This window comes from Ambystoma mexicanum, chromosome 7p, assembly GCF_040938575.1.
Source record: "Ambystoma mexicanum isolate Mex_15411 chromosome 7p, UKY_AmexF1_1, whole genome shotgun sequence".
Classification (NCBI taxonomy): Eukaryota; Metazoa; Chordata; class Amphibia; order Caudata; family Ambystomatidae; genus Ambystoma; species Ambystoma mexicanum.
In genome coordinates, this window is record NC_090939.1 from 3,433,595 (window position 1) to 3,446,915 (window position 13,321).

Consider the following 13,321-nt stretch of genomic DNA (forward strand, 5'->3'; position numbering starts at 1 on the left):
CACGCACTGTCATGCAAGGCCTACTTCTGCCCCCTCTTCGGTGCTGGTGTTTGAGGCCCCATCAGCCATGTTAGCCTCACTGAGCACTGTACGGGGCTGCCATGTGCAGATGGGCTAGGTGCAGCACTTGCTGACTCAGCTGGTGGTGTAATGAAGTGCCACTGTTCGACAATGGCCGTGACGAGGAGGTTAATGGATTTGGCCATGGTGGACATTACCTCATTACCCTCACGCACCCTTCTGGCCAGTTGTTACACCGCCTCAGTTGCCCGGCCTAGCATCCATGCAGTGTTTCTGATATTGTCCTGCATGGTTTGCCTCGTGAGTTCGGCCTCGGTGATGTACCTGTTGAGAAGGACATGCATCGCCTCCTGGCGCTGCTCGGTACGGGTGAGGCAGGTCTCGATATTTTGTATGTGCACCCTTCCGGGAAGGGGCATGGGTGGTAGGCTGCATGGGCCGGGTGGGCTGAACCCAGGTTCCACTTCATGGTGGACATTTGCGTTGTCTCCAGGACCAGTGGCCTCCGTGCCGCTGCATGCAGCTGTGAGTCGATGTGCACTCCGCATGCCTGGGGTATGTGTTGATGGGGCAGAATCCTCCAGGTCCGGCATGCTTCCTATTGATGATAGGGGATTGGCAGGCATGCTCATTGTTGGTGACAGTGCTGGATCCTCTATTTCCATTTGTGGAGATGCTCCTTCTGCCTCCTCTGTAGCTTCATCCATGCCTTGCATATTGGTGCGTCGTGGCGGGTCGGCCACTTAATCTGGGCTGTGCTGCCGCTGCCACAGGCCTGTAAGTGTCTTAGCATGCTTTTGAGGCTGGCAGGTGTGCGAGGGTGGCTGGGGGGATGCACAGTTCAGTGGAGGAAGTTAACCCTTGTCTGCTGTCGCTGCATGATTTTTTTTCTGGCTGCTGCATGCTTTTTCCTGGCTGCTGGGTTTTTTTCCTGGCTGATGGGTTTTTTTTTCCTGGCTGCTGGGGTTTTTTTCCTGGCTGCTAGGTTTTTTTCTAGCTGCTGGGGACTTTTTCCTGGCTGCTGGGTTTTTTTCCTGACTGATGGGGTTTTTTTCCTGGCTGCTGGGTCTTTTTTCCTGGCTGCTGGGTTTTTTTTCTAGCTGCTGGGGGCTTTTTCCTGGCTGCTGGTGGTTTTTTTCTGGCTGCTGCGACGTGCAGCAGTGGTGGGTGTAGTGGCAACATCGCCCTCGCTGCCGGAAGAGGTGCCTGTGGACGGCAATGCAGGGGTACCTTATTGTTGTGTCATCATCCATGTGATGACCATCACACTTCGTTCAATTCATTGACATGTGCTTCCTTTGATACATGGTGGGGTCAGTATGGAGCAGCACACATGTGTTGGGGTGGAGGGGTGTTGGTACATCATGATATGTGTGCACGGTTTGGAATGTGCATGTTGTTTGGGTTGCTGTTGGGTTCCACGATTGGTGTTGTGTATATGCAGCCCTGGATTGTGTGCATGTGTGACCTGGCTGTGAGGGGGTAGAGGTATGCTTGTGTGGGTAGGGTCATTGGTATGTCATCAGCCTGAATGGGGTAGGGAGTGGGCGCATATGAATGGTGGCAATGGTGCATGCATTGTGGACATAGGTTGTTGGTGCCATGCTGACACATGTCACAGGGGGCATGCTGTGCTCAGTAGTGTGTGTTGACGCATGCTAACCGTGGGTCTGTCTGCATGACAATGTGCATGTGGCGTGTGCCTGTGGTGCACATTGACATTCTTCGTGGTTTGATGATGTTTTGGTATAAGGGTCTGGTTGGTGTCTTGCACGGCGGCAGGTATCTGGTGTCAGTCATACACAAGGCACTATTGGCAATAAGGGGTCATTAGTGGGTATGGGATGTTGGTCGTAATCACTCACCTGCATCTCCAGACGGTGTTGCACCATGCTCGGCATCACCGACTCCCTCTTTGCTGGCCATTTTCAAGATGATGGCACATCTTTCCTCCCATGGGTGGAGTTTCAGGGGTGAATGTGGTCCTCCACCAGTGGCCTGCTTCTGGCTGCGCTCGGCTGCGAGTAGATTGCGGACTCTTAGGCGCAGGTCATCCCATCTTTTGCAACAGTCCCTTACTGTCCTCTGTGTAATGCCCACCACGGACACTTTATTGGCTACTTCGTTCCAGATCTCCTTCTTGTGTAGCTGTGCGGCCCTGCGCAGGTCAGCTCGAAATACCTTGTCTGCATTCTCAACAAGGGTGTCAGCAAGCAAGTCGAGTTCTAGCTTACTGAACCTCGGTTTGCGACGTCAGATGTTCCCCCGTGTAGTAGACATGTCCCTTTGTGATCCTTCACTTACAGCTCCTGTGTTCGACTCCTGTGTTTGGAGGATTGCAATGGATTGTGTTTTTAAAAATGGCCACCGGTGCATTTGCCGTTCCGCCGCAATGACGTTATTTCCGGTTCTGGTATTGCCGGTGCCATTTTTTACGGATTGTAGGTGCCGGAGTCGGTGTGGACAGCATTGTTGGTACCGTTATGTGGGTTTTTGGTTCCTTTAAAGGTATGCCGGTGCTACCGTTACCGGCATGCCGTTTGATAAGGCTAAGCATTCTTGCAATCAGCCGTTGATTCCTCTGGCAGTGCATGCCGGTATCAGTAGCTACGGCATGCCGTTAATAAGGAATGTTTACCTCCAAACTCATAATGAGGGCCTTAGCATTACCGGCACTCAGTCTGCTGGAATTACTGGCAGATTCCGAGTGCCAGTCAGGTAAGTAATTCCCCATTCCATGGAGTTCCAGAGGAACCTGGTATTCCCGGTGCTGGTAATTACAGCATTTATTTGCCAGTGGAGGCCGATTTGCCTCCAGCTCTTGGCTGAATGTAAATCAATCACCCCCACCGGCAAACTTGTATTTTCCCAGTGCGTGTTGTTGGTGGTATTGCCATCACTTTTACTAGCATTTCTCCTGCACAAGGAAACTTATAATTGCCATCATTAGAGGATTGGTGGTATCCCATCAGTAATTCCAGTGGGATACCAGCAAACTGACCTACCGTTTCTGGCGCCTGATATCCCGGTATTACTGCAATATTACAGGTATCGGAAAGGGCGGTAAATCCCTATTCCATGGAGTTCCAGAGGATTCCAATGAGGGGATTTTTGCCGGTGGGGGCCTAATTTACCTCCAGCTTTGGGCTGAAGGTAAATCAGTGACCCACACTGGCAAACCTGTGGTTTGGTGGTGCGGTAAATGTGCTGGTAATGGATTTACTGGCATTTTTACCTGAATTTTTACCGCACCACCAAACCTATAATTACCCTGTTTAGGTGGACACTTTTCATTTTATTGCTGAAGAATCCTTGTTCCGATAGAGAATTAAAGCAGAGGCAGGTAGCCTGATGAAGAACCACACACTGAGTCAGTCCAGGACTAACTAAACCACAGGTCGGTGGCTCTGCTTGACTCTACCCCAGCCCCTCTGGCCTCTCAGGGCACGGTCCTCCCTTCCTGGGACCCCAGCTTCACTTCACTTTTTTGGAGGGGAAGCTGTAACGGTCCAAGATTAATATTCTGGAAAGCTTGGAAAACATCCCATGTTTTTGAAAATTAAAATACTTCCAGGGTTAAAATTTGGGGATTAAAGGAATTTCATGACTGAAAAAAATGAAAGTGAATTTGGTGGTGACACAATAGGTCGATGCCTGACTTCTGGTTTTCCAATCCGACAATATCATTGAAGATAAAACAATAAATGGCTAAAACACCCAAACTGGCCTTGGGGAGCAGAGGGAGGGTTACCGGGGCAGATTCCAGGAAAATGGAAATATCATCCTGGTGTTTAGGAATGCTCCAGAGGAGGCACCAATGGAAGGCACATGTAATACACTGGGAAGTCTGTGGAAGTCTGTGGAAGTCTGTGACTTCATGCACCCTATTGTAGGGTGCTTTCTGGCTTTTTCTGGACTTGAAGGGCATGAAGGCACTAGCGAGCAGAACTCGTAGTTTGCTGGTCCGGATATAACGGTACCTGCAAGCTAACCGCTACTGTAGTTACCGGACCGGCAAACTTGTAATGCTTGTCATTCAAGCCTTGTCCCTCTGTGCGGCACCGGTGCTATCTTTAGCTGGAGCAGGGCAGCTCTTGTCTTGGGTGCATGTGTGTGCATTGTATACACCGCCTTCTTCCGGCCTATTCCGGCTCTGTGCCCCTCCAGGTAAGTGGTGCTGGGTGGCTGCTTCACTGTGCCCAGGGAATGGGGATTCCATGCTTCTAGGCAGTCAAAGAGGCCTTTGTCTGCTTTATTTGCTGTGATTTCGTGAGCGACGACGCAGACAGGCGGAAAATGATACGCCATCCGGCCACACCCACTGGACTGCCACGGCAAGGACAGGGTCGCGAGAAAATATGATATTGTGGGTTGGCAGCGTGTGCAGGGATGTATTATTCCCTTCCACTTGGCGTTGCTGCCCATCTGCCAGAGGGCACCAGACGTGTTCATTTACTACTCCATGTTAAACAAGCATTGGCAAAGCCGACCGTTTTTGCTTTTGTGTATACATTGGATGCATCGATGCCAGGCACTGCCACAATGGCACTAGCTGGCAAGATGGAAAATGGTGCGATTGCCTGGTGATATGGTAGCAGTGTCTGGCAAATGCCCATTTAATACCTATACACAACCCAGGACTGTTGGCTTTGTCAGTGCTTGTTTTTAACTGGACTTTGAACCAAGGAACAGGCATAAATCAAGTTGCTGATGGCATGCTTGGTTAAGACAATATTATTACATAAGCACAATTACAGCTGCAATTAAGCCACTAACTCTCAGAACATTGCCTAGAAATAACACTGCAGGCCTTAGGAGTGTGTGGTTTGGGCGGGCAGCTGCAGTCATATGGCTCAGCAAGGCCATGGCCAGTGAATGAATGGGTAAATAATCAAACAACATCCACACACTGTTTTTCCCTGCAAACAATTCATATTTCCCGTATAGCTCCTCCATTGCAATAAGTGTTGGTTGTATGTGGGGCTTAAGTGCCTCCTAATGGCCAGAACTAATGAAGCCGGATGAATATGGGGCAGCCCCCAGTATTCATAAAAAGAATATGAAGGAGTGATGAAAAGGGAATCACTTTCTCATCTCGAAAAAGAGAGCAATTTAAGTGCCTGAAATCAAGGTAGTTATTGGTGAAGCCGGTTAAAAAAAATGCTAATTGCTAAAAAATGTAAAATTCAAGCACGGGGAATTGAAGTATGCAACTGTTTATAAATGGCTTAATTGTAAGACCAGATCATTGTGTTTGCTCCATCACCACATCTATTCATTAATGATGTTTCAATATGTCAGGAAACAGAACACACAATCTCAGAACAGTTCTGCCCAAGATCACACGGCACACTATTTCACTTCTGGACTCTGATTATAGGGTAACTCAAAAGTACAGGGCAGTGCACACTTCTGCTGAGTGATGCAAATAAGAAGGGCTGCCTGTCAAACTAAGCACCACTCAGTCAAATAAGCAACTCCTCTATTGGGGCAAATGCACTTCTCTACACTGTTCAAAAGAGTTCCAAAAAGGCCAATCAAAGGGACCTGTTTTTCAAATTCTAAGGTAATCGTCCTTAACCTGGTGAATCTGCAGCAGGTTTTGTCTTTTTAGAGTGGGGGTAGGGCTATGCAAGTTATGCACATTTTTCTAATGTAGGCCAATTGCCATGGAAGCATGGGCAATGAACACGTGACACGCAAGCCCACTGTGGAAAGTTGGCGTCAATGGAAATAGGCAAGGGTCGAACACCGGTGATCTGGGTAATGGTGTCTTGCCCTCTGATGCTCTGGAAGGGGCCCGAGGCTAGTAAGGGCTCTCCTGGTTCAGTTATGGGGTGTGTTGTGTGTTTTCCCCTTAGCAAGATGTAACAAAGTGAATGTCCGGGACACCAAGGTAAGTTCATGGAGATTTATTGTCCTGAACCTGGACTCCATCAGGTTAAACACGGGGATGGTAGGGGACACTGAAGACACAACTTCGCAAGGGAAACGCCGGGCTCACCCCCACACCCATACTTCTCAGCTCTCAGCTTTCTCTCTCTAATGGTCACCCAGTAGAACATCCAACACTAACATTCCACCAGCTCATGACATCACACACACAGCTGCTCTCTAAGCCACATTACAACACAAGACTTCTCTATAGTTCTCTCAGGAAAGCTGAGGCCCTCTCCAGTGGTGGTCTTGAGTGGGATGTCTCATCCTATCACCAGGGGCTCTCTAGCAGAGGGCATCAGGGTTCTCTGGGCCCCTGGTCCGAGTAGGGTTTCTTGCCCTATCAGAAGGAGCTCTCGAGCAGAGGGCATCAGGGTTCTCTGGGCCCCTGGTCCAGTTCTGGTCTGAGTGTGTTTTCTCCTCCTATCGAAAGGGGTTCTCTAGCAGACGGCATCAGAGTTCTGGGCCACTGGTGCGAGTGGAGTTTCTTGCCCTTCTAGCAGAAGGCATCAGGGTTCTCTGGGCCCCTGGTCCGAGTATGGTTCCTTGCCTTATCAGCAGGGTCTCTCTAGCAGAGGGCATCAGGGTTCGCTGGGGCCCGTGGTCCAGTTATGGTCTGAGTGGGGTTTCTCATCATATCGCCAGGGGATCTCTAGCAGAAGGCATCTGGGTTCCCTGGGCCGCTGCTCCGAGTGGGGTTTCTTGCCCTATCAGCAGGGGCTCTCTAGAGAGGGCATCAGGGTTCGCTGGGGCCCCTGGTCCAGTTCTGGTCTGAGTGGGCTTTCTCCTCCTATCGCCAGGGGCTCTCTAGCAGAAGGCATCAGGGTTCTCTGGGCCCCCAGTGCGAGTGGAGTTTCTTGCCCTTCTAGCAGAAGGCACCAGGGTTCTCTGGGCCCCTGGTCCAGTTATGGTCTGAGTGGGGTTTCTCCTCCTATCTCCAGGGGCTCTCTAGCAGAAGGCATCAGGGTTCTCTGGGCCCCCAGGTGCGAGTGGAGTTTCATGCCCTTCTAGCAGAAGGCATCAGGGTTCTCTGGGCCCCTGGTCCAGTTCTAGTCTGAGTGGGGTTTCTCCTCCTATCGCCAGGGGCTCTCTAGCAGAAGGCATCAGGGTTCTCTGGGCCCCGGGTGCGAGTGGAGTTTCTTGCCCTTCTAGCAGAGGGCATCAGGGTTCTCTGGGCCCCTGGTCCAGTTCTGGTCTGAGTGGGGTTTCTCATCCTATCGCCAGGGGCTCTCTAGCAAAAGGCATTCGGGTTCTCTGGGCCCCTGGTCTGAGTGGGGTTTCTTGCCCTATCAGCAGGGGCTCTCTAGCAGAAGGCATCAGGGTTCGCTGGGGCCCCTGGTCCAGTTCTGGTCTGAGTGGGGTTTCTCCTCCTATCGCCAGGGGCTCTCTAGCAGAAGGCATCAGGATTCTCTGGGGCCCCGATGCGAGTGGAGTTTCTTGCCCTTCTAGCAGAAGGCATAAGGGTTCTCTGGGCCCCTGGTCTAGTTCTGGTCTGAGTGGGGTTTCTCCTCCTATCGCCAGTGGCTCTCTAGCAGATGGCATCAGGGTTCTCCAGGCCCCTGGTCAAGTTCTGGTCTGAGTGGAGTTTCTCCTCCTATCACTAGGGGCTCTCTAGCAGATGGCATCAGGGTTCTCTGGGCTCCCAGTGTGAGTGGAGTTTCTTGCCCTATAACCAGGGGGTCTCTAGCAGAAGGCATCAGGGTTCTCTGGGCCCCTGGTCCAGTTCTGGTCTGAGTGGGGTTTCTCCTCCTATCACCAGGGGCTCTCTAGCAGAAGGCATCAGGGTTCTCCGGGCCCCTGGTCCAGTTCTGGTCTGAGTGGGGTTTCTCCTCCTATCGCCAGGGGCTCTCTAGCAGAAGGCATCAGAGTTCTCTCGGTCCTGGTCTGAGTGGGGTTTCTCCTCCTATCACCAGGGGCTCTCTAGCAGATGGCATCAGGGTTCTCCAGGCCCCTGGTCAAGTTCTGGTCTGAGTGGAGTTTCTCCTCCTATCACCAGGGGCTCTCTAGCAGACGGCATCAGGGTTCTCTGGGCTCCCAGTGTGAGTGGAGTTTCTTGCCCTATAACCAGGGGGTCTCTAGCAGAAGGCATCAGGGTTCTCTGGGCCCCTGGTCTAGTTCTGGTCTGAGTGGGGTTTCTCCTCCTATCGCCAGTGGCTCTCTAGCAGATGGCATCAGGGTTCTCCAGGCCCCTGGTCAAGTTCTGGTCTGAGTGGAGTTTCTCCTCCTATCACTAGGGGCTCTCTAGCAGATGGCATCAGGGTTCTCTGGGCTCCCAGTGTGAGTGGAGTTTCTTGCCCTATAACCAGGGGGTCTCTAGCAGAAGGCATCAGGGTTCTCTGGGCCCCTGGTCCAGTTCTGGTCTGAGTGGGGTTTCTCCTCCTATCACCAGGGGCTCTCTAGCAGAAGGCATCAGGGTTCTCCGGGCCCCTGGTCCAGTTCTGGTCTGAGTGGGGTTTCTCCTCCTATCGCCAGGGGCTCTCTAGCAGAAGGCATCAGAGTTCTCTCGGTCCTGGTCTGAGTGGGGTTTCTCCTCCTATCACCAGGGGCTCTCTAGCAGATGGCATCAGGGTTCTCCAGGCCCCTGGTCAAGTTCTGGTCTGAGTGGAGTTTCTCCTCCTATCACCAGGGGCTCTCTAGCAGACGGCATCAGGGTTCTCTGGGCACCCAGTGTGAGTGGTGTTTCTTGCCCTATAACCAGGGGGTCTCTAGCAGAAGGCATCAGGGTTCTCTGGGCCCTTGGTCCAGTTCTGGTCTGAGTGGGGTTATCCTCCTATCGCCAGGGACTCTCTAGCAGAAGGCATCAGAGTTCTCTGGGCCCCTGGTCTGAGTGGGGTTTCTTGCCCTATAACCAGGGGCTCTCTAGCAGATGGCATCAGGGTTCTCCCGGCCCCTGGTCAAGTTCTGGTCTGAGTGGAGTTTCTCCTCCTATCACCAGGGGCTCTTTAGCAGACGGCATCAGGGTTCTCTGGGGTCCCAGTGTGAGTGGTGTTTCTTGCCCTATAACCAGGGGGTCTCTAGCAGAAGGCAACAGGGTTCTAAGGGCCCCTGGTCCAGTTCTAGTCTGAGTGGGGTTTCTCCTCCTATCGCCAGGGGCTCTAAAGCAGAAGGCATCAGGGTTCTCCGGACCCCTGGTCCAGTTCTGGTCTGAGTGGAGTTTCTCCTCCTATCACCAGGGGCTCTCTAGCAGAAGGCATCAGAGTTCTCTGGGCCCCTGGTCTGAGTGGGTTTTCTTGCCCTATAACCAGGGGCTCTCAAGCAGAAGGCATCAGGGTTCCCTGGGCCCCTGGTCCGGTCCTGGTCTGAGTGGGGTTTCTCCTCCTATCACCAGGGGCTCTCTAGCAGAAGGCATCATGATTCTCTGGGGCCCAGGTGTGAGTGGAGTTTCTTGCCCTTCTAGCAGAAGGCATCAGGGTTCTCTGGGCCCCTGGTCCGAGTGGGGTTTCTTGCCCTATAACAAGGGGCTCTCTAGCAGAAGGCATCAGGGTTCTCCAGGCCCCTGGTCAAGTACTGGTCTGAGTGGAGTTTCTCCTCCTATCAACAGGGGCTCTCTAGCAGACGGCATCAGGGTTCTCTGGGCTCCCCGTGTGAGTGGAGTTTCTTGCCCTATAACCAGGGGGTCTCTAGCAGAAGGCATCAGGGTTCTCTGGGCCCCTGGTCCAGTTCTGGTCTGAGTGGGGTTTCTCCTCCTATCGCCAGGGGCTCTCTAGCAGAAGGCATCAGGGTTCTCTGGGCCCCTGGTCCAGTTCTGGTCTGAGTGGGGTTTCTCATCCTATCGCCAGGGGCTCTCTAGCAAAAGGCATTCGGGTTCTCTGGGCCCCTGGTCTGAGTGGGGTTTCTCATCATATCACCAGGGGATCTGTAGCAGAAGGCATCTGGGTTCCCTGGGCCGCTGGTCGGAGTGGGGTTTCTTGCGCTATCAGCAGGGGCTCTCTAAAGAGGGCATCAGGGTTCGCTGGGGCCCCTGGTCCAGTTCTGGTCTGAGTGGGCTTTCTCCTCCTATCGCCAGGGGCTCTCTAGCAGAAGGCATCAGGGTTCTCTGGGCCCCCAGTCCGAGTGGAGTTTCTTGCCCTTCTAGCAGAAGGCACCAGAGTTCTCTGGGCCCCTGGTCCAGTTCTGGTCTGAGTGGGGTTTCTCCTCCTATCTCCAGGGGCTCTCTAGCAGAAGGCATCAGGGTTCTCTGGGCCCCCAGGTGTGAGTGGAGTTTCATGCCCTTCTAGCAGAAGGCATCAGGGTTCTCTGGGCCCCTGGTCCAGTTCTAGTCTGCGTGGGGTTTCTCCTCCTATCGCCAGGGGCTCTCTAGCAGAAGGCATCAGGGTTCTCTGGGCCCCGGGTGCGAGTGGAGTTTCTTGCCCTTCTAGCAGAAGGCATCAGGGTTCTCTGGGCCCCTTGTCCAGTTCTGGTCTGAGTGGGGTTTCTCATCCTATCGCCAGGGGCTCTCTAGCAAAAGGCATTCGGGTTCTCTGGGCCCCTGGTCTGAGTGGGGTTTCTTGCCCTATCAGCAGGGGCTCTCTAGCAGAGGGCATCAGGGTTCGCTGGGGCCCCTGGTCCAGTTCTGGTCTGAGTGGGGTTTCTCCTCCTATCGCCAGGGGCTCTCTAGCAGAAGGCATCAGGATTCTCTGGGGCCCCGGGCTAGTGGAGTTTCTTGCCCTTCTAGCAGAAGGCATCAGGGTTCTCTGGGCCCCTGGTCCAGTTCTGGTCTGAGTGGGGTTTCTCCTCCTATCGCCAGGGGCTCTCTAGCAGATGGCATCAGGGTTCTCCAGGCCCCTGGTCAAGTTCTGGTCTGAGTGGAGTTTCTCCTCCTATCACCAGGGGCTCTCTAGCAGATGGCATCAGGGTTCTCTGGGCTCCCAGTGTGAGTGGAGTTTCTTGCCCTATAACCAGGGGGTCTCTAGCAGAAGGCATCAGGGTTCTCTGGGCCCCTGGTCCAGTTCTGGTCTGAGTGGGGTTTCTCCTCCTATCGCCAGGGGCTCTCTAGCAGAAGGCATCAGGGTTCTCCGGGCCCCTGGTCCAGTTCTGGTCTGAGTGGGGTTTCTCCTCCTATCGCCAGGGGCTCTCTAGCAGAAGGCATCAGAGTTCTCTGGGCCCCTGGTCTGAGTGGGGTTTCTTGCCCTATAACCAGGGGCTCTCTAGCAGAAGGCATCAGGGTTCCCTGGGCCCCTGGTCCGGTCCTGGTCTGAGTGGGGTTTCTCCTCCTATCGCCAGGGGCTCTCTAGCAGATGGCATCAGGGTTCTCCAGGCACCTGGTCAAGTTCTGGTCTGAGTGGAGTTTCTCCTCCTATCACCAGGGGCTCTCTAGCAGACGGCATCAGGGTTCTCAGGGCTCCCAGTGTGAGTGGAGTTTCTTGCCCTATAACCAGGGGGTCTCTAGCAGAAGGCATCAGGGTTCTCTGGGCCCCTGGTCCAGTTCTGGTCTGAGTGGGGTTTCTCCTCCTATCGCCAGGGGCTCTCTAGCAGAAGGCATCAGGGTTCTCCGGGCCCCTGGTCCAGTTCTGGACTGAGTGGGGTTTCTCCTCCTATCGCCATGGGCTCTCTAGCAGAAGGCATCAGGGTTCTCTGGGCCCCTGGTCCAGTTCTGGTCTGAGTGGGGTTTCTCCTCCTATCGCCAGGGGCTCTCTAGCAGATGGCATCAGGGTTCTCCAGGCCCCTGGTCAAGTTCTGGTCTGAGTGGAGTTTCTCCTCCTATCACCAGGGGCTCTCTAGCAGATGGCATCAGGGTTCTCTGGGCTCCCAGTGTGAGTGGAGTTTCTTGCCCTATAACCAGGGGGTCTCTAGCAGAAGGCATCAGGGTTCTCTGGGCCCCTGGTCCAGTTCTGGTCTGAGTGGGGTTTCTCCTCCTATCGCCAGGGGCTCTCTAGCAGAAGGCATCAGGGTTCTCCGGGCCCCTGGTCCAGTTCTGGTCTGAGTGGGGTTTCTCCTCCTATCGCCAGGGGCTCTCCAGCAGAAGGCATCAGAGTTCTCTGGGCCCCTGGTCTGAGTGGGGTTTCTTGCCCTATAACCAGGGGCTCTCTAGCAGAAGGCATCAGGGTTCCCTGGGCCCCTGGTCCGGTCCTGGTCTGAGTGGGGTTTCTCCTCCTATCGCCAGGGGCTCTCTAGCAGATGGCATCCGGGTTCTCCAGGCACCTGGTCAAGTTCTGGTCTGAGTGGAGTTTCTCCTCCTATCACCAGGGGCTCTCTAGCAGACGGCATCAGGGTTCTCAGGGCTCCCAGTGTGAGTGGAGTTTCTTGCCCTATAACCAGGGGGTCTCTAGCAGAAGGCATCAGGGTTCTCTGGGCCCCTGGTCCAGTTCTGGTCTGAGTGGGGTTTCTCCTCCTATCGCCAGGGGCTCTCTAGCAGAAGGCATCAGGGTTCTCCGGGCCCCTGGTCCAGTTCTGGACTGAGTGGGGTTTCTCCTCCTATCGCCAGGGGCTCTCTAGCAGAAGGCATCAGAGTTCTCTGGGCCTCTGGTCTGAGTGGGATTTCTTGCCCTATAACCAGGGGCTCTCTAGCAGATGGCATCAGGGTTCTCCAGGCCCCTGGTCAAGTTCTGGTCTGAGTGGAGTTTCTCCTCCTATCACCAGGGGCTCTCTAGCAGACGGCATCAGGGTTCTCTGGGCACCCAGTGTGAGTGGTGTTTCTTGCCCTATAACCAGGGGGTCTCTAGCAGAAGGCATCAGGGTTCTCTGGGCCCTTGGTCCAGTTCTGGTCTGAGTGGGGTTATCCTCCTATCGCCAGGGACTCTCTAGCAGAAGGCATCAGAGTTCTCTGGGCCCCTGGTCTGAGTGGGGTTTCTTGCCCTATAACCAGGGGCTCTCTAGCAGATGGCATCAGGGTTCTCCCGGCCCCTGGTCAAGTTCTGGTCTGAGTGGAGTTTCTCCTCCTATCACCAGGGGCTCTTTAGCAGACGGCATCAGGGTTCTCTGGGGTCCCAGTGTGAGTGGTGTTTCTTGCCCTATAACCAGGGGGTCTCTAGCAGAAGGCAACAGGGTTCTAAGGGCCCCTGGTCCAGTTCTAGTCTGAGTGGGGTTTCTCCTCCTATCGCCAGGGGCTCTAAAGCAGAAGGCATCAGGGTTCTCCGGACCCCTGGTCCAGTTCTGGTCTGAGTGGAGTTTCTCCTCCTATCACCAGGGGCTCTCTAGCAGAAGGCATCAGAGTTCTCTGGGCCCCTGGTCTGAGTGGGTTTTCTTGCCCTATAACCAGGGGCTCTCAAGCAGAAGGCATCAGGGTTCCCTGGGCCCCTGGTCCGGTCCTGGTCTGAGTGGGGTTTCTCCTCCTATCACCAGGGGCTCTCTAGCAGAAGGCATCATGATTCTCTGGGGCCCAGGTGTGAGTGGAGTTTCTTGCCCTTCTAGCAGAAGGCATCAGGGTTCTCTGGGCCCCTGGTCC